The sequence below is a fragment of the Lucilia sericata genome, unplaced genomic scaffold (genome assembly GCF_015586225.1).
Source record: "Lucilia sericata isolate MDLA Ls3-8-SP2 unplaced genomic scaffold, ASM1558622v1 Contig002980F_arrow, whole genome shotgun sequence".
Lineage (NCBI taxonomy): Eukaryota > Metazoa > Arthropoda > Insecta > Diptera > Calliphoridae > Lucilia > Lucilia sericata.
In genome coordinates this window covers 7,085-29,228 of record NW_023996621.1, presented here as the reverse complement: position 1 = coordinate 29,228, position 22,144 = coordinate 7,085, and the positions used below count along the sequence as shown (strand labels likewise).

The following is a 22,144-nucleotide window of genomic DNA, read 5'->3' as shown; positions in this document are numbered from 1 at the left end:
CTAGTTTGTCAGTACCAAATGTGTTTTCATTTAGAACAACGTACCCGTCACATGTGTTGTTTTCAAAGTTTAATTAATGCCAAAAATTTTTCGCTAACGAAGTAGCGGGCAGCAAGCCAATTTTAGACACCGTTTTCATCCCTTCATTACCCGAATTTCTAAAAAGTACCGAAAGGATTTCTAATAGACTTTAATTATAATAGGATAAATTTAAAGTTTTATTTGCATGGTCATTTGTTTCGAACATAAATAGGTTAAGAGAAGGTTCTATGGGGACAGTTTTTACCCTTTTAGCTCTATAAAGTCTAGATTTAAAAAAAAAAGTACCAGACACCTATCAATTATTTCTTTGTATAATAGAGGATACATTAGGAATTTTATTTATATCTTTGCTTCTTTAGGAGATATAAAGGATACTAATTTTATCCTTTTTTACCCATTTCTTCCCCTAAACGTAATCCCTTCTTAGTGGATCTATACAATGCCAAAGGAACCTATAACCAAAATTTCATGATTCTAGCTTTAACGGTTTGGGCTGGGCGATGATGAATCAGTCAGTCAATCAGTCACGCAAGCCTTTTATATATAGATTGAGAGAAGGAGAATGGATAGTTAGCTGCTGGTTTCATACCTACATCCTGTACAAAAATATTTTAACAGATTAAAGGTGAGTCAGAATAATTATGAATTTTACGTACATAGTTGTTTAACTAATTAAAATTTTCCTCGGATATTATTATTAGTCTACTAAACTCACCTGCAAACAAATCAACTGTAGTAACAGTATTACATTCGACACCGTTACAACTGGAACCATTTTTTTCTTTTCCGTACACTACCCACGGTGAACCAGAATTCAACGAACACATAAATCCTATGTCGCAAAACAGAATTTGGATGTAAAACCATTTGCAGGGCGATTTAATACGATTAACCTTAGAATCCAATACGCATATATTAGGATACATCCCACCAACAAGGGCGGCTTTAATGACAGAACAATTCGATTTGAGATTTATATAATGCATACTAAGATCAACTTTGCTATATATTAATTGTGATGATCTTAAGGATCCAACCAATTGAGTACGGATATTGCAGTCCTGTTCCAACAGGCCATTCAAAATGAAATTATATTAAAATCAAAAACCAATTCCTCATTTCTAAAGTTATTTTTCCATTCTATTATAGATTATTTCATGGCAGAATAATTTGTCCAGTTTGTTTTTTCAACTTTAGCAGTCGTTTTCAAAACAACAACAAAAAGCCATCACTATACCCCCAAAGGTAGGTAAATAACAAGGAATATTTTGGAAGTCAACAAGTATTTATCCTCTAATGTTTACATTTAACACAATCATTTAAAATAAAACTAAACATCTCTAGCATGATGTAATAACTTAGTGCATCCTGATCTCTAGTATATTTTCCCAAATAAAAGGTTTTTGAAAATACATATGATTATTACTTACAGAATATCAAGAAGATCTACATATGTCACATTTAAAGCAAAAAATGCAACTTTAACAGTCCATTAGCCCATTCCGCAAGAGCAACGCCATGTAGATAATCCGGATTAAATGAATACGAGATGACAAAAGTTAATTTATTTTCAATAGCAGTTGGCGGTAACATGGCAGCGGGAAAAAGTTGCAGTAAAGAGGCCTTCCTAAAGGCATTATGCACTATAATATGAGACTTTTGGTTACTTTTTCGATCTTTTACTGGTATTAATTAAACGTTTAATGAGAATATACAACATGGAACGATAAAGTGTTCTTCAAAAGGTACTTTTTGATTTTTCTATAATATTGAACCTAGAAACATGAAATTGAACATGAAGGGTCCACAGTGTGTGAGTATATAAATGCGATCTTTTAGTACTTTTTCGTTCTTCAACGAATACCTTTTATGTTTTCTTTAATATAAGAGGACTTTTTGGGTACTTTGTAGTTTTTCAAAGGGTGTTTTTTTTGCTTTTCAATAATATTGGTCAGAAACATAAAATTAACCACGCAGGGTTCTGTTCATGGAAATCTGTATGAATGTTCTTCAGCTGGTACTTTTGAGTTTTCTATAATATTGAAATATAAATTAAAAAATAAGTGTTTTTGGTTCTTTTTTGTTTCGTTTTCGTAGAAACATAAAATATGGAGTGAATGGAAATCTATAGGAAGGGACTTTTGGTACTTTTTCGCTCTACTTTCTGATTTTTCTATATAATTGGACTTAGAGGCATAAAATTAAACACGCAGGGTTCCAGTTGAATGGAAATCTGCACAAAGGGAATAATTTTTACCTTTTCGTTCCTCATCCAGTAATTTTGGAGATTTCTAAAGTAGTTGTATGATAGAAACAATATAATTTGTTTTTATACATATATCGTCACATAAAACGCAAAAATCCCTATTTAACATTTTTTAAATTCTACAGGAGAAGCAAAAAACTATTTAAAATGGAAAGTTTAGTTTCAATCAGCGCGATTTGTTTTTCTTCAAAAGACATTTTTAACGGTAAATTTCTCAGTTGTTTTGACAATTTACAATTTGTATTTACAAATGATTAGTTACGTCTTTTAGCCTTTATATAAAACTGCTTTTGAAGATAGGGCCCTTTTGAACATTTGGCTTGATGTAATACATAAGAAAATGAAAATGTCGATTTTGAATTTTTTTTAGTTAGGGCCGTTTTAGTTTTAGGTATGTAGGCAAAGTCACAAAGTTGCACGTAGCTCTGTCCTGTTAATCCAAAATCTCGGATGTTTATGAAAATGAATTTATTTAAATTAGAGTAAAAAGGTGATATGAAGTGATAAAAATAAGTTTAATAAATTGTATGATATTTTGAGAATACAAAACTTCAGTAATTACATATGTGAAAATTTTTTACATATGTATATTCCATATTAATTAAAAAATCGTTTAATGTGTGTGACAAACCTTAGCTTTTAATGTGGAAACGGCACGCTGGTGGTCGCACAACGCAAGCTCGTCGGATGGGGGTAGGATCTTTCCACCATAGTTTGGTCACATTTAAAATATCGTGCCATTGTCAAATATGTTATAATGAAATAAAAATTACAATCGAAATTTCTATTAGTCAGATGGACAAATGACAACTATGTTAATAACAATCTATAGTCCCATAGTCTTTGAAGGAAATGGTGTTATGACCTTCACGGACTTCCCTCCCTTAACATGGCAATGTTTCAGCCATCCTTGGTCCCAGTTCATCCGTCCTGTAATTGTCTGGAACCCTAACAATAACTTACCAACTAATCATGATTCACATCATTACCTCTTTACTTATTAGCTTTCCATTATCATTAATATACTGTTTGTTTCAAAATATCGTAATACATACAAATATTTGTTTTTATTTTCTAATAAACAGAATTCGTAACGAAGCTAACATACAATATATAAATTTCCTTAGGATTATAACAAAAGTTATTACGATAAAGAATTTAACAGATTGAACTTCAAAATAAATCAGTTATTTTTATATTTAGAATAGAATATAAATTAGAGATTCTAATATTTTTTTTGTATATTAATCGCAAAAAAAAAAAACATATTTGTATGAAAGTTTTATATGAAGAAATTAAATTGTACACAAAAAATATTAGAATTTACAACAAAAAAAAATAATAATTTTCCTTTTTTGTTTTAATTTATATTAAATATGAATTAACTATAATTCAGATTATTAAACTTAAATCATTCTTTTTTTTTTTTTTTAGATTAACGTGAGGGTATTAAGGTTTTATATCATGCTTGTTTGTTTTTCATTATGTTATTTAGTACATTCTTATTTGTTTATTTATTTATTTATTTATATATTTATTCATTATATATTCATTTATTTATTTAATAATTTATTTATTAATTTATTTATTTATTTATTTGTAGATTTATTTATTATATATTCATTTATTTATTTAATAATTTATTTATTAATTTATTTATTAATTTATTTATTTACTTATTTATTTGTATATTTATTATTTATTTGTTTATTTTAACATTATTTTAACTTAATGTTAATGTTATGAGAAAAATATAAATCTCAAAACTATTAAAATTTAAAATAAGTTAATTTTTGTTCAAATACATTGCCATAAAACAAACGTGTTTGTATTGAAAATCCAAAAATAAGTATTACTTATTTTACTCTTATGCAAAAAAAAATTGTTATTATAGAAATATTATAAATTATAATTGAAAATACAAAAAGAAAGTAATATGTCTGAATATTTTATATTCTACTTTAACACTGATTTTAAAACCCTTTTTTCTTTTTGTTTGAATTTTTTTTTTTAATGTAATTCGAAAAAATATAATATATATGTATATCTTTTATCTTTAGACTTTTAATTGAAGTATATATATATATATATTTTTTTTTTTTTTGGTTTCATTAATAAGTTGTAATTAATTAGATTTATTATTTATATTTAGATCAATTAATATCTTAATAAATTTAATTTAAGAAAAATAATTAAGATACACGGAAACATAAAAACATGTAACATAAAGTTTGGTTAGGTTCATTTTTTTTTAACGGTCACGTTTTATATTTTCAAGGTGACTCATTCTTTTATACATTCAGTATTTAAAGGTCATAGGAGTCATTAAAATTTCACCAGTGTAGTCTTATGGTATTTCTTTTTTTTAACGGCTTACCCTGATTTTCCTTCAAGTTGTTTTACCGTGCACTATATTTATTCCTCCACTGTTCTATTCGTCAAATTTTACCAGTATTCTGGGTTGTTGTCCTTGATGATATATTTGGGATTAAGGGTCTCATTTTATAAAACGAAACGACAAACGTTCAAAAAAATTTGTATGGAAAAAATTCAAATTTTCATAAATTTCCCAGTATTCTTCATACAAATTTTTTACGTTAACGAAAGTTTCGTTTTATAAAATGAGGGGGTAATATCCGTGGGATTTTTTGGAATTAATTTTGCCCGAAATACCTTGAGCTGTCTCTGTCTTTACTAAGCGATAAGATCTACGCAATTTCTCACTCACAGATGGCTCTGCGACACTGATGATTCCTTTTGTATAAAGCATAAACTTAATTATTACATTATTCAAGTTTTATTAATACTATTGATGATTTTATGCAATAGAAATTATGCAATACTTAAAATGCAATCATATAAGTAATTGATATTTAAGTACAGCATTTACTTTATTACATAATTTCATATAATCTTTGATTACTATTTAAAAAAAACTCATTTGTGTTACCTGTGATTGATGTTAAAATCGTTGCAATAAATATGTGTTTAAATTAGATTAATAGTTTATGACTTTATTCAATTAACTTTGACTTTTAATTATACTGTATAATGCCTTTCACTACTACTGACTATTACTCAACTTTCACTTTCACGTGTCAAAAACATAATGACCGACGTGATCTTGTGAGTATTATGTTAATGTCACCCTAGACGATCATAAACCCACCACCCCTCGGTTTTTTTCTTTTACTATTACATCGTTTTCCCAAGATCATTGTAAGGTCATTACATGATATTTTTCGTCAAGTGCATCCTATTGTGAATTGTACTATAAAAGTCAATAACTCCACTGCCCCCTGTATGTCATGATCATAACTCTACAAGGGTAGATGACAGTTCTCCAAAAAAAAAAAAAAAACATAAACAAAGAAAGGTAGATAGAAAGATAGCAAGGTTGCGATCAGACGTCTACTCAGTGTTCGTGCTGCTTTTTTAAAGTCAATTTTTTTTCTGTTTTGCTGCCGTTATAACGGTTTTTTAACTACATTTGTTAGTGTAAATTTTTGAGAAAGAGACTCAACAACAATATATTCATTTATTTATTTAATCATTTATTTATTAATTTATTTATTTATTTTATTTGTATATTTATTATTTATTTATATATTCATTTATTTATTTAATAATTTATTTATTAATTTATTTATTTATTTATTTGTATATTTATTTATTTATTTGTTTATTTTAACATTATTTTAAACTTTAATGTTATATGAGAAAAAATATAAATCTCAAAACTATTAAAATTTAAAATAAGTTAATTTTTGTTCAAATACATTGCCATAAAACAAACGTGTTTGTATTGAAAATCCAAAAAATAAGTATTACTTATTTATTCTTATGCAAAAAAAATTTGTTATTATAGAAATATTATAAATTATAATTGAAAATACAGTAAGAAAGTAATATGTCTGAATATTTTATATTCTACTTTAACACTGATTTAAACCCTATTTTCTTTTGTTTGAATTTTTTTTTTTTAATGTAATTCTGAAATATAATATATATATCTTTTATCTTTAAAATATAATATATATCGTGACCCTATATTCAAAAAGTGCGAACTCAATTTTGGGCAAAGTGAGTTTTTGATGCAAAAGGATTCCTCAATGCATGATCCACGTCTGGTATAAATTTGAAACCAAAAAAGTAATTTTTGCACTTTTAACAACAATTTTTGTTAATATGCTATCTCAAAGTTAAATTTTATTGAAGAAAATAAGTGCTAACTTCCATACAAATTTTACAACATTTTTTAAAACTTCAAATTTGTTTAAAATTTATTTTGTATATTAACAAGATGAACATGCTGAACACAAAACAGGTGAAGATTAATAAATTGAATGTATAGTTTTTAAGATATGATCATTTATATATTTGTATATAAAGCCAGTTTTAGACTTTAAATAATGTTTTTCCGAAAAATGTAAAGTTATTTCAGAAATCGTTTATAACACTAAGATCTATAATATTCTATGGTTCCAATTTAGAATTATGATTATAAAAAAAGTCTTTAAATGTGCAAATTATGGAGTATTATTCAAAAAATTTTGGTACTTTTTATATTCAAAAACTTTTCATAATTTAAAATATTTGTACTGAGAATAAGGAATAGTAAAAAACCAGATATGCCATGAGTTTTTCTACTTAAATGGTGTAAATGCATCTTATTGGACTTACTGGTTTGACTTTATCCCTTAAAAAAAACAATTTATAAAATTATAAAATAACGCATATTATTAGAAGAAATTTTTGTTCTATTCATTGAACAAAACATGCTAACTTAGAACAAATATTTGTTTTTTTGTCGACCAAAAAGTGCTATCTTAAATAAGTCGCTAAAATGTGCAAAATATTAAATTTTTTCATAGGTAAGAATTAGTAAGTATGTTAAAAACGTATTATGGAAGAAATATTGTCTTTTAGTGCAATATTTCACGAATTAAATAGTTTTTTTGCTTTCCTGAAAACTAGACTTTATTGATTTAGCACTTTTTGAATATAGGGTATCGATATGTATATCTTTTATAATATATATGTATATCTTTTATCTTTAGACTTTTAATTGAAGTATATATATTTTTTTTTTTTGGTTTCATTAATAAGTTGTAATTAATTAGATTTAATTAATTATATTTAGATCAATTAATATCTTAATAAATTTAATTTAAGAAAAATAATTAAGATACACGGAAACATAAAACATGTAACATAAAGTTTGGTTAGGTTCATTTTTTTTAACGGTCACGTTTATATTTTCAAGGTGACTCATTCTTTTATACATTCAGTATTTAAAGGTCATAGGAGTCATTAAAATTTCACCAGTGTAGTCTTATGGTATTTCTTTTTTTTTAACGGCTTACCCTGATTTTTCCTTCAATTTAGTTTTACCGTGCACTATATTTATTCCTCCACTGTTCTATTCGTCAAATTTTACCAGTATTCTGGGTTGTTGTCCTTGATGATATATTTGGGATTAATAGTCCGTGGGATTTTTTGGGATTAATTTTGCCCGAAATACCTTGAGCTGTCTCTGTCTTTACTAAGCGATAATCTACGCAATTTCTCACTCACAGATGGCTCTGCGACACTGATGATTCCTTTTGTATAAAGCATAAAACTTAATTATTACATTATTCAAGTTTTATTAATACTATTGATGATTTTATGCAATAGAAATTATGCAATACTTAAAATGCAATCATATAAGTAATTGATATTTAAGTACAGCATTTACTTTATTACATAATTTCATATAATCTTTGATTACTATTTAAAAAAAACTCATTTGTGTTACCTGTGATTGATGTTAAAATCGTTGCAATAAATATGTGTTTAAATTAGATTAATAGTTTATGACTTTATTCAATTAACTTTGACTTTTAATTATACTGTATAATGCCTTTCACTACTACTGACTATTACTCAACTTTCACTTTCACGTGTCAAAAACATAATGACCGACGTGATCTTGTGAGTATTATGTTAATGTCACCCTAGACGATCATAAACCCACCACCGCTCGGTTTTTTCTTTTACTATTACATCGTTTTCCCAAGATCATTGTAAGGTCATTACATGATATTTTTCGTCAAGTGCATCCTATTGTGAATTGCACTATAAAAGTCAATAACTCCACTGCCCCCTGTATGTCATGATCATAACTCTACAAGGGTAGATGACAGTTCTCCAAAAAAAAAAAACATAAACAAAGAAAGGTAGATAGAAAGATAGCAAGGTTGCGATCAGTCGTCTACTCAGTGTTCGTGCTGCTTTTTTAAAGTCAATTTTTTTTTCTATTTTGCTGCCGTTATAACGGTTTTTTAACTACATTTGTTAGTGTAAATTTTTGAGAAAGAGACTCAACAACAATATATTCATTTATTTATTTAATCATTTATTTATTAATTTATTTATTTATTTTATTTGTATATTTATTTATTTATATATTCATTTATTTATTTAATAATTTATTTATTAATTTATTATTAATTTATTTATTTATTTATTTATTTGTATATTTATTTATTTATTTGTTTATTTTAACATTATTTTAAACTTTAATGTTATATGAGAAAAAATATAAATCTCAAAACTATTAAAATTTAAAATAAGTTAATTTTTGTTCAAATACATTGCCATAAAACAAACGTGTTTGTATTGAAAATCCAAAAAATAAGTATTACTTATTTTATTCTTATGCAAAAAAAATTTGTTATTATAGAAATATTATAAATTATAATTGAAAATACAGTAAGAAAGTAATATGTCTGAATATTTTATATTCTACTTTAACACTGATTTTAAACCCTATTTTCTTTTTGTTTGAATTTTTTTTTAATGTAATTCTGAAATATAATATATATATTTTTATCTTTAGACTTTTAATCGAAGTATATATACTCTTTTTTTTTTTGGTTTCATTAATAAGTTGTAATTAATTAGATTTAATTAATTATATTTAGATCAATTAATATCTTAATAAATTTAATTTAAGAAAAATAATTAAGATACACGGAAACATAAAAACATGTAACATAAAGTTTGGTTAGGTTCATTTTTTTTTAACGGTCACGTTTTATATTTTCAAGGTGACTCATTCTTTTATACATTCAGTATTAAAAGGTCATAGGAGTCATTAAAATTTCACCAGTGTAGTCTTATGGTATTTCTTTTTTTTTAACGGCTTACCCTGATTTTTCCTTCAATTTGTTTTACCGTGCACTATATTTATTCCTCCACTGTTCTATTCGTCAAATTTTACCAGTATTCTGGGTTGTTGTCCTTGATGATATATTTGGGATTAATATCCGTGGGATTTTTTTGGGATTAATTTTGCCCGAAATACCTTGAGCTGTCTCTGTCTTTACTAAGCGATCTACGCAATTTCTCACTCACAGATGGCTCTGCGACACTGATGATTCCTTTTGTATAAAGCATAAAACTTAATTATTACATTATTCAAGTTTTATTAATACTATTGATGATTTTATGCAATAGAAATTATGCAATACTTAAAATGCAATCATATAAGTAATTGATATTTAAGTACAGCATTTACTTTATTACATAATTTCATATAATCTTTGATTACTATTTAAAAAAAACTCATTTGTGTTACCTGTGATTGATGTTAAAATCGTTGCAATAAATATGTGTTTAAATTAGATTAATAGTTTATGACTTTATTCAATTAACTTTGACTTTTAATTATACTGTATAATGCCTTTCACTACTACTGACTATTACTCAACTTTCACTTTCACGTGTCAAAAACATAATGACCGACGTGATCTTGTGAGTATTATGTTAATGTCACCCTAGACGATCATAAACCCACCACCCCTCGGTTTTTTTCTTTTACTATTACATCGTTTTCCCAAGATCATTGTAAGGTCATTACATGATATTTTTCGTCAAGTGCATCCTATTGTGAATTGCACTATTGCCCCCTGTATGTCATGATCATAACTCTACAAGGGTAGATGACAGTTCTCCAAAAAAAAACAAGTAAGAAATTATAGTCGGGCGAGGCCGACCATATAATACCCTACACCTTTGACAAAAATATAATGTGATTTAGTTGCCATAATAAAGCATTTAAGTTGAATTGTACCTTGCCTTAGGTATACATACTTAAGCCGTTTATTGTTGAATAAAATTGTGGACATTTAAGTGAAATTTTGATGGGGGCTTTTCATAGGGGCTAGGGTCATATGAGAACCTATTATTATGGAATTCGTGGGGTCATCAAGTCTTGTATACAACTTGGTTATTGCAGCTTTTTGTCGAGATATGAGTATATTAAACATAATTATGAACTTAAAAGCCCTATTCGGCGGATTCAGTTGTATGGGGGCTAGGTGAAATAATGGACCGATGTAAACCATTTTCAACAGGCTTCATCTACGGTACCATAAAAGATCATGTGCCAAATTTCATTGAATTATCTCCAAAATTGCGACCTGTAGTTTGATTACAAGTTTTAAAAGCCCTATTCGGGGGTTCAGTTGTATGGGGGCTAGGTGAAATAATGGACCGATGGTAACCATTTTCAATAGGCTTCGTCTACGGTACCATAAAAGATCATGTGCCAAATTTCATTGAATTATCTCCAAAATTGCGACCTGTAGTTTGATTACAAGTTTTAAAAGCCCTATTCGGGGGTTCAGTTGTATGGGGGCTAGGTGAAATAATGGACCGATGGTAACCATTTTCAATAGGCTTCGTCTACGGTACCATAAAAGATCATGTGCCAAATTTCATTGAATTATCTCCAAAATTGCGACCAGTAGTTCGATTACAAGTTTTAAAAGCCCTATTCGGGGGTTCAGTTGTATGGGGGCTAGGTGAAATAATGGACCGATGGTAACCATTTTCAATAGGCTTCGTCTACGGTACCATAAAAGATCATGTGCCAAATTTCATTGAATTATCTCCAAAATTGCGACCTGTAGTTTGATTACAAGTATTAAAAGCCCTATTCGAGGGGTTCAGTTGTATGGGGGCTAGGTGGAATAATGGACCGATGTTAACCATTTTCAATAGGCTTCGTCTACGATACCATAAAAGATCATGTGCCAAATTTCATTGAATTATCTGCAAAATTGCGACCTGTAGTTTGATTACAAGGATTACAAGCCCTATTGGGGGGTTCAGTTGTATGGGGGCTAGGTGAAATAATGGACCGAGCTTAACCATTTTCAATAGGCTTCGTCCCTGGTACAATAGAAGATCATGTACCAAATTTCATTGAATTATCTTCAAAATTGCGACCTGTAGTTTGATTACAAGGTTTACATGGACGGACGGACGGACGGACAGACGGACGGACAGACGGACGGACATAGCTAAATCGACTCAGAAAATGATTCTGAGCCGATTGGTATACTTTAAGGTGGGTATAGGACCAATATTATTGTGCGTTACAAACATCAGCACAAACCCAATATACCCTCCCCACTAAAGTGGTGTAGGGTATAAAAACATAAACAAAGAAAGGTAGATAGAAAGATAGCAAGGTTGCGATCAGACGTCTACTCAGTGTTCGTGCTGCTTTTTTAAAATCAATTTTTTTCTTGTTTTGCTGCCGTTATAACGGTTTTTTAACTACATTTGTTAGTGTAAATTTTTGAGAAAGAGACTCAACAACAACAATTCTTGTTTTTTTAAAACTAGAAGTTGCTTTAATTGAAAAAAAAAAAAAAAAATAAATAAAATCATCTGAATACTTTTATTATTTTTTGGATAAAAAAAAAAATAAGAATAAAATTAAAAAAAAAGCCAATTCAGGCATACAATTTGTGAGTAATTAAAAGGAAAACCGAAGTGAGAACTGGATAACAGGCAAACCTCAATGTGCAGTGTCTCCCATGGCGAGTGACGATGGTGAAGCTTCTCCTGGGAGTACCAAACGGAAGGGAAATTTAAGCCCATCGACTAATAAGGCGCTTAGGGATGGAAATGGCAACCCGGTGAGGGAGGCTGTTGAACCAGACCTATCAACAATATCAGAATCCAGCAACAATAATGATAAAAGCAAAATGCAAAATTCATCTTCAGATTCCACACAATCTCAAACAAGTAGCACTTCCAACGATGGACGGGCTTCTGCTCCATCTAATCTGGGCAATAACCAAGCTTCTTTGAACATACCTATGATCAATTGGTACCCTTCAACCCATGCAGGACCCTACAATGTGTTGGTAAAATCAGCAGTACAACTGTCCAACTCTAGGAAAAACATAGAAATGTTCCTTCACGAAAAACTGAGAAAAAACCAAATCTTCTCTAAGGCTGTAATAAAGGAAGTTGGTTTCAATCTTTTCCGACTTACCTTTCCTACTTCAGAAGAAGCAAACAATTTTATTTTGATTAAAAAGCTTAGGGAAATCGAGCTTGAAGCCTTTATACCGGATAGGTTTATCCAAAGATATTGTGTGATTAAGAATGTACCCACATCCTTTACCGAGAGCGAAATTCGCGACGAAATCGAGGTCAACAACGGTCTAGATGTGATATCCGTATACAGATTTCAGAGGAAAAATGGGGAGGAGCAAATTCCTTCTGGCACGGTCAAGGTGGGTTTCGGCTCACTTCACTTCCCAAAAAGTTTGAAAATATTTAACACCATAGTTAGTGTGGAACTTTATGTGCCACCACTACGCCAGTGCAAAAACTGTGGCAGACTGGGTCACATTGCCGCAAGGTGTAGATCTAAAAAGAAATGTCTCGACGGTGGTAAACAACTTTTATGTCCCTACAACTGTGAAGATCAAAAGTGCGAACAGTGTCGTATATCGACCAAATGCAACCCCGAATGTGAAGATAAACGATGCCTTAATTGCAACTCAAGAGAACACGTATCACAAGACTCTCGTAAATGTCTCACCTGGAAAAGGGAAAGCGACATTAGGGAACTCATGGCGCTCTCTAATTTATCCAGAAAGTAGTGCAAAAATATGCCCTGAACCAAAACTACTACCAACTTTTATCTGAGGAAGATTATTCGGCCAACTTTCCAGCTCTACACCAGAAATCAGAGAAAAACATGAGAAACTTTGAGGACGAAATAAACAGAAGAGTCACAAAAATAAAATTTAGCAAAATTGCCGCTGCGCGACCAAAGCCTCATTTTACTCAACTTCAACCGACGACAATTTTTCTCACAACACCCGCCTACGCTCAGCCGGGATACTTTAAAGTAACAGAAATTGAACGAACTATGAATCGTTTCTTAACACTTTTTCAAATCTTTTATCACAGGTTAGCCACAATGATGGACATAATATTTTGGAAACTTTTAAGACAACAGTCTCAAATCTCAACATACCAAAATCAACTAAGTCAGGTCAACAGGATAGACCTCAGCAAGCACCCTAAAATGGCAAAATGCATCAACCAACTCTCTTCTATTCTTTCTTAATTGTAACCACAAATCTTAAAACTTAAAAAAATACATTCCTTTTAATTTAAATGATAAACTTACTACAGTTAAATATACAAAGCCTTACGAGAAACAAAAATCACCTTGAGTACTACATAAACAAATATAACATAGACATATGCCTTCTGTCTGAGATTTTCAATTTCCCCGAAGACAATCTGAATGCTCGGTTCATCAATCACAACATAATAATGAGGAAAAGAAGCAACTGTAGTTTTGGAGGTGTAGCCATCATGGTAAGCAAACACATATCTACTGTATAACTCCCCTTTTCATCCTCCTTGGAGGTAATAATTTGCGAGACAAAGAACTTACTGGAAAATCTTACTTTAGTTTCAATTTATGTTCCCCAATCAGTAAAGGCCAGACAATTTGAAATCGAGATGAGCAAACTACTGATTTTTCTTGACACCAAACAGAATGTAATACTTCGCGGAGACTTCAATGCGAGATCACAATCCTTTGGTGACTCAGTAAATTCACCTCGTGGCAACTCTCTTAATGCCTTGATTGATGACTCAGGTTTCCATTCTTTGAACAATGGGAGCATCACCTTTAGGGCTTCACTTGTCGACCCACACTGTTTTGGTTCAGTACTTGATCTCACTTTCACAAATTCCCTTCTTAATATGCAGTGGAGCACATCATGTTCACAGATTGGTGGCAGTCACCATTACCCCATACACATTACCATCAAGGAAAACAGCCCGGATAGAAAAGTTTTTCTCTAAAAAAAAAAAAAACTTTTAAAGGACATCGGTAATTCTTTTTTTATACCCACCATCAAAAAAGATGGGGGGTATATTGATTTTGTCATTCCGTTTGTAACACATAGAAATATTGGTCATAGACCCACAAAAGTATATATATTCTGGGTCCTCATTAAATTCTAAGACGATCTAGCCATGTCTGTCCGTCTGTCCGTCCGTCCGTCTGTCTGTCTGTCTGTCTGTCTGTTGAAAGCACGATAGAGTCCGAGTGGAAAGAGCTAGAGGGTTGAAATTTCACATAAATATTTCTTATAGGTAAGGTTTGTTTGGTATTGAAAATGGGCAATATCGGTCCACGTTTTCGGATAGCCCCCATACAAGTGGCCCCTCGAAAAGCAGCTTTAACAGCCATAACTTGTTTAAAAATACGAATATAGCGATGAAATTCGACATAAGTAAGTTTCTTGTGATCCAAAATCAATATGTGAAATTTTATGAGGATCGGTCCATAATTGACCCTACCCCCCATATAAGGTCCCCTTCAGAAAATTACTTTAACGCTCATTACTGGCTTAAAAATACTAGTATATAGATGAAATTCGACATAAGTAAGTTTCATACGAGTCAAAATCTATCTAAAAAATTTTATGAGGATCGGTCCATGATTGACCCTACCCCCCATATAAGGTCCCCTTCAGAAAATGACTGCAACGCTCATTAATGGTTTAAAAATACGAGAGTAGCGATGAAATTCGACACAAATAAATTTAATACGAACCAAATTCTATCTACCAAATTTTATGAGGATCGACCCATAATTGACCCTACCCCCCTATATATGGTCTCCTTCAGAAAATTACTTTAACGCTTATAACTGGCCTAAATATACGAGTATATAGATGAAATTCGACATAAGTAAGTTTCATTCGAGTCAAACGAGGTTTGATGGTGGGTATATAAGATTCGGCATAGCCGAATATAACACTCTTACTTGTTCTTCCTAATTTTGTTCATATAGAAATGGAAATGAATTCATTAATATCCAATTCCAAATTCCATATTCAGGAAAATACATCGAGAACGCCCAAATATTGGTGGAATCCGGCCGTTGATAAATCTTTTCGTCTCAAAATTGCTGCTCAGAAAAAATTCAACATTCTAAAGAATTCGCAAAATACCAACAACCTGGCGCAGGCCATTAAAAATTTTCGGAAAGAAGTGAAATCTGCCAAAAAGAAATCATTTCAAAATAAAATGGATGAACTCAACAACATACCCGGTACAAAGACCTTTTTTAAATTCATCAATTCATGCAGATCCTCCCTGTCACCGAACAGCTACTCTAGATGGCAATACGATAACAACCAAGCATTTTTAGATCATCTCAAAAGTCAAGTGCCGGACAATACAACCAGCCAGATAATCTTACCCTTTTTTTTCCTCTGATGTCCCCTTCTCCACTTCTGAACTCGAATATGTCCTGCGTAACAAATCTAAACCTTCTGCTGCTGGTCCCGACAATATTTCATATGAAATGCTGAAAAGTCTATCAGCTACGTCAAAATTATCTCTTCTTCAAGCATTCAATAAGGCATGGCAACACTGTGACATCCGGGACTCTTGGAGGAAAATCCGGATTGCCCCTATTCCGAAAAGGGATAAGGATTTGGATATATACACGAATTTCTGATCACTGCTGCCAAGGAGAACAACCTTAAAGTCACTCTTGTTACTCTCGACATTGCGAGAGCATACGATTGCGTGAAAATCGACACGCTACATACAATCCTCTGTCAACTAAACATGCCCCACCATTGGTCTTGCTGGATATATGAATTCCTACGTCCACCGCATACTGACTCTTGGTACCAGCAATGTCGATATGTATAACGGTCTTCCTCAGGGTAGCTGTCTAAGCCCGCTCCTATTTAACATCTACACTACAAAATTACACAAAATAGCTGATGAGAACACGCACATTTTCCAATTTGCAGACGACTTTGTAATCGTATCCACACACCGAGATTTTGACCTCTCTGTTCGACAACTCCAAACCAAATTAAACCTTTTTTATGGTATCTCCAAATCTCTAAATCTCAACATAAACTATCAAAAAACAGCTGCTCTATATATGGCAAAAGGAGCAAGGAGGAATGTGTCAGTGAACATCAATGACAATCCAATCGTAAACGTGAATTGTTTTAAATTTTTAGGAAGATACATCAAAAACAGCCTTTCACTCAAGGAACATTACGACTCTGTTGTTGGAAAATCTAAATTAGCATGCAATGCCATAAAAATGGTTACAGCTTTCAAAGGTGGGCTTATGCCAAATATTGCGATAAACCTTTCTAAATCCTTGGTTTTCTCGAAAATAGAATATGCTAGATCTTCCACGGCTCACGCGCCCAAATATATAAACAAAAAAATAATGACATTTCAAAACAACTTACTTCGAAGAAGCCTAGGACTTAATCCCTCAACGCCTACTCACATAATTTATGCCCTATCACTCACTCTCCCACCTCATCAAAGAGCTCTCTATCTTGCATCCAAGGAATTGCTGAAAATGAAAATGTTTAATCCTGAGTCGTATCGCCAAATTGTTCAAACTCCGACGAGGAAATCGAGCCTGGGTTACACCTTTCTCACCTTCCGCAACATTTTTGAAAACACCTGCACGGATTTTACTACCACGACATCTGAAAAAGTCTCCATATTCCTGGACAGCTTTTCATCATCAAAAACAACACCTCCACTTAAGTGCGAAGGATATGCTATTTTTGCCACAGACGCGTCTGTCATGGCGGATAGTACTGGTTGTGCAGTATGCAACATTTCATGGAATCATAACTTCATGTTTAAAATTCCAAACAAAGTCTCCCCCTTGACTGGTGAACTATATGCTATCGACAAGGCGATAGACATCATCATAGAAGATGGCTACTCACACTCGGCAATCTTCACTGACAGCAAAAACGCGTGCCTACTTCTTCGGCAAAACACCTCCTTCAACTTCCTTGTCTCAAGAATCTTAAAGAAGATTGAAACCGCCAATCTAACTTATATTTTCTTTATCTGGACCCCAGCACATGTTGGTATACCTCCCAACGAACTGGCCGATTATTTTGCTAAGCATGCTGCCTCTGTTGGCTCCATCATAAACCCTCAGCTCTCCTTAAAGGATGCGTATGCTGAAATCTATACAATCAATGGGACACGGAATACAAAGCGCATCAGTCGGGACGGTATTTTCATGAACTTTTTCCTGAATTGCCGAAATGTCACTGGTTTATAAACAGCAAATTTTCGCCCTCTCAAATTAAAACCATCAACAGACTGCTAACAGGTCATACTTTCAACACTCCATACCTCAAAATGATTGGATCAATATCAACAGATCTATGTGAAATTTGTAATACAATTGACGATAATAACCATGCAATTTTTCATTGAACAAAATTTGACTCCCAAAGGCAACACTTCCCTTTTTTCAGGAATTACAACAGTCTTATGGACCTGCTAAAGTCAAAACAACACTTGGTCTACAAGGACCTTTTGAATTTCATAAATTTATGCAAAATCGAGCTATAAAGTCTCCCACGATCTAGCTCTACCACCTACCAATACAGCTATGTATAAACTAAGGCAGCTATGTATAAGCAAATCTAAAAACACTACCACACTCAAATACTAGTATGTATTATGTCTTTTTTGACACAAACAGTACTGGCATATAAGCGTTACCACATGCTTAGACAAAATAAACAAAAACCCAAAAAAAAACAAAGAAAGGTAGAAATGTAAGAAAAAATGTAAACAAAAATAAAAATATAAATTTGCAATTTGTTATTCTTAAATGACAATTGTGTTGTGAGGACCTATAGGTATAATAAAAATTCCTCATTTATCGTGGAATAAACCTTTGGAACTTAATTACTTAATTCCTACAGTCTCAAATGAATTTGTTCAATCACTAATGATGCTCGGATTATTTCAAATAAATAATGTTTATAACACAAATGGAAGACTTTTAGACCTTGCCTTTGTTAATCATCCTATAGACGTATTCGTACGAAACTCGCCACCATTAACATTTCCTGAAGATGTCCACCATCCTACAATTGAAGTTGAAATTTATACTCTTCGTAATAAATCTCTACCATCATCAAATAGAAATAAATTTAAATATAATAAAACATACTGCTTCCATCGTACTGATTATGTAAAACTGAATTATTTATTATCTAACGTCGTTTGGAGTACTATATTTTCTGGAAACAATTTTGATGTCATTGTTAATAATTTTTATTCCATACTTTATCATTTAATTTCACAAACTGTTCCTAAAACGATAAAACGTGAAAAGAAAGGCCCACCTTGGAATAACTACCACTTAATAAATGCAAAAAATAGGAAAAATAAATTTTACAAAAAATACAAAAGATCTGGCTCCATAATTGATTTTAAAAATTACTCTGTGGCACGCTCTGAATACAATATCACAAACAAACTGGCATATAATAATTACATTCTTCGTATGAAATCAACACTAAAAACCAATCCTAAGTCGTTTTATAAATTTATCAACTCTAAACGTCGAGCCTGCCATTACCCAAGTTTCCTAAAGTTTTGTTCCCGTAGTGCCGATGATGATCTATCGATTAGTAACATGTTCGCAGACTTCTTTGCTACAACATATTCTAAATCGACATTTGATAACATTACTCCTTACTCCTCTAATTTAATGCATTCATCGAATATACATTTCACATTCATCCATAGTAATACCGTTTTATCAAACCTGAGATCATTAAATTCTTCGTCTTGCCCTGGCCCTGATGGTATACCTAGCTGCATCCTGAAACATTGTGCTGAAACGTTGTATGTACCTCTTACGGATATTTTCAATAAATCTATTGAATTAGGTTATTTACCAAGCATATGGAAAAAATCATTTATAATTCCTTTATTTAAAAGTGGAAGCAAACTTGAAGTATCGAATTATCGTGGAATTGCTAAGCTGAATGCTATTCCTAAACTTCTTGAAAAAATTTTATCAGACAATCTATCACATCAAGTTTCTTCATTAGTGTCTACATGTCAGCATGGCTTCTGTAAACATCGTTCCACAACAACGAACATCCTCGAGCTCACAACCTTAATAAATGATGGTTTAGTAAATAAGCTACAAACAGACGTAATATATACAGATTTTAGTAAAGCATTTGACAGAGTGAACCATAATATGCTACTAAATAAATTATCGCTAATGGGATTTAGCTTTGCAGCTTTAAATTGGTTGTTTTCCTACTTATCCAATAGAACGCAACAAGTTAAATTTAGAGATGCCACTTCCAAAGTTATTGAGGTCCCATCTGGTGTTCCCCAGGGAAGTCATTTAGGTCCAATACTATTTACTTTATTTATAAATGATCTCCCTAATGTTATTTCTCATTCCAAAGTATTAATGTACGCTGACGATGTCAAAATTCTAAAAACCATTTGAAACTCTAGCAGTCAACACTTACTTCAATCCGACATCGATAAACTTTCGCAATGGTGTAAAATAAACCTTATGGATTTAAATATAAAAAAATGTAAACACATGTCATTTTTTAGAGTAAGAAATTACGACACCAACTATTTTATAGATGAATTGCCGTTGGAAAAAGTCCACAATATTAACGATCTTGGAATATTACTAGATCATAGACTTAATTTCCGTGATCACATTGCATTAACTGTCAATAAAGCGAATGGTGTTCTCGGATTTATGAAACGATGGTCGAAAGAATTTTCTGACCCATACATTACTAAACATCTTTATACATCTTTGGTTCGTCCTATTCTTGAATATGGATCAATTATTTGGGATCCCTGTTATAATATCCATTCAAATAGTATTGAAACTATTCAAAAGCAATTCTTAATTTTTTGTTTACGTGGTCTTGGCTGGAATTCACTCGTGCTACCGTCATATGAAAGCAGACTCAATCTAATAAAGTTACCAACACTAAAAAGTCGTAGATTAATGCTGGGTATTTCATTTTTACTTGGATTAATCCGTGGTGAGATTGAATCGGAGTTTTTGCTTGGTAAAATTAATTTTAATGTCCCATCTCGACCAACCCGTAACTTTCAACCGTTGAAAATAATGTACTACAGCTCCGTGTATGCTAACAACGACTCCTTTCGCCGCATATGTGAAAATTTTAACAAATGTTATCATTTAATAGATTATTCGGAAAGTAATGCTAATATAAAAGAAAAATTGTTTTGCATTTAAATTCCTAAAAATTTGTATAGAACTTTAGTCTGTAAGGATTTATATTAATCTATAGACCAAATAAATAAAATAAAAAATTTAAAGTTTTATTTGCATGGTCATTTGTTTCGAACATAAATAGGTTAAGAGAAGGTTCTATGGGGACAGTTTTTACCCTTTTAGCTCTATAAAGTCTAGATTTTAAAAAAAAAGTACCAGACACCTATCAATTATTTCTTTGTATAATAGAGGATACATTAGGAATTTTATTTATATCTTTGCTTCTTTAGGAGATATAAAGGATACTAATTTTATCCTTTTTTACCCATTTCTTCCCCTAAACGTAATCCCTTCTTAGTGGATCTATACAATGCCAAAGGAACCTATAACCAAAATTTCATGATTCTAGCTTTAACGGTTTGGGCTGGGCGATGATGAATCAGTCAGTCAATCAGTCACGCAAGCCTTTTATATATAGATTGAGAGAAGGAGAATGGATAGTTAGCTGCTGGTTTCATACCTACATCCTGTACAAAAATATTTTAACAGATTAAAGGTGAGTCAGAATAATTATGAATTTTACGTACATAGTTGTTTAACTAATTAAAATTTTCCTCGGATATTATTATTAGTCTACTAAACTCACCTGCAAACAAATCAACTGTAGTAACAGTATTACATTCGACACCGTTACAACTGGAACCATTTTTTTCTTTTCCGTACACTACCCACGGTGAACCAGAATTCAACGAACACATAAATCCTATGTCGCAAAACAGAATTTGGATGTAAAACCATTTGCAGGGCGATTTAATACGATTAACCTTAGAATCCAATACGCATATATTAGGATACATCCCACCAACAAGGGCGGCTTTAATGACAGAACAATTCGATTTGAGATTTATATAATGCATACTAAGATCAACTTTGCTATATATTAATTGTGATGATCTTAAGGATCCAACCAATTGAGTACGGATATTGCAGTCCTGTTCCAACAGGCCATTCAAAATGAAATTATATTAAAATCAAAAACCAATTCCTCATTTCTAAAGTTATTTTTCCATTCTATTATAGATTATTTCATGGCAGAATAATTTGTCCAGTTTGTTTTTTCAACTTTAGCAGTCGTTTTCAAAACAACAACAAAAAGCCATCACTATACCCCCAAAGGTAGGTAAATAACAAGGAATATTTTGGAAGTCAACAAGTATTTATCCTCTAATATTTACATTTAACACAATCATTTAAAATAAAACTAAACATCTCTAGCATGATGTAATAACTTAGTGCATCCTGATCTCTAGTATATTTTCCCAAATAAAAGGTTTTTGAAAATACATATGATTATTACTTACAGAATATCAAGAAGATCTACATATGTCACATTTAAAGCAAAAAATGCA

At 31.3% G+C, this 22,144-nt stretch overlaps 1 long non-coding RNA gene across 1 annotated transcript; it reads left to right on the top strand.

Annotated features, from left to right (window-relative positions):
• Nucleotides 1-1,685: 1,685 nt before the first annotated feature.
• Nucleotides 1,686-21,801, top strand: LOC119614501. The gene is made up of 3 exons (XR_005232331.1): nt 1,686-1,787; nt 21,026-21,291; nt 21,368-21,801. It is a non-coding gene; the product is annotated as an uncharacterized LOC119614501 (long non-coding RNA).
• Nucleotides 21,802-22,144: the final 343 nt, after the last annotated feature.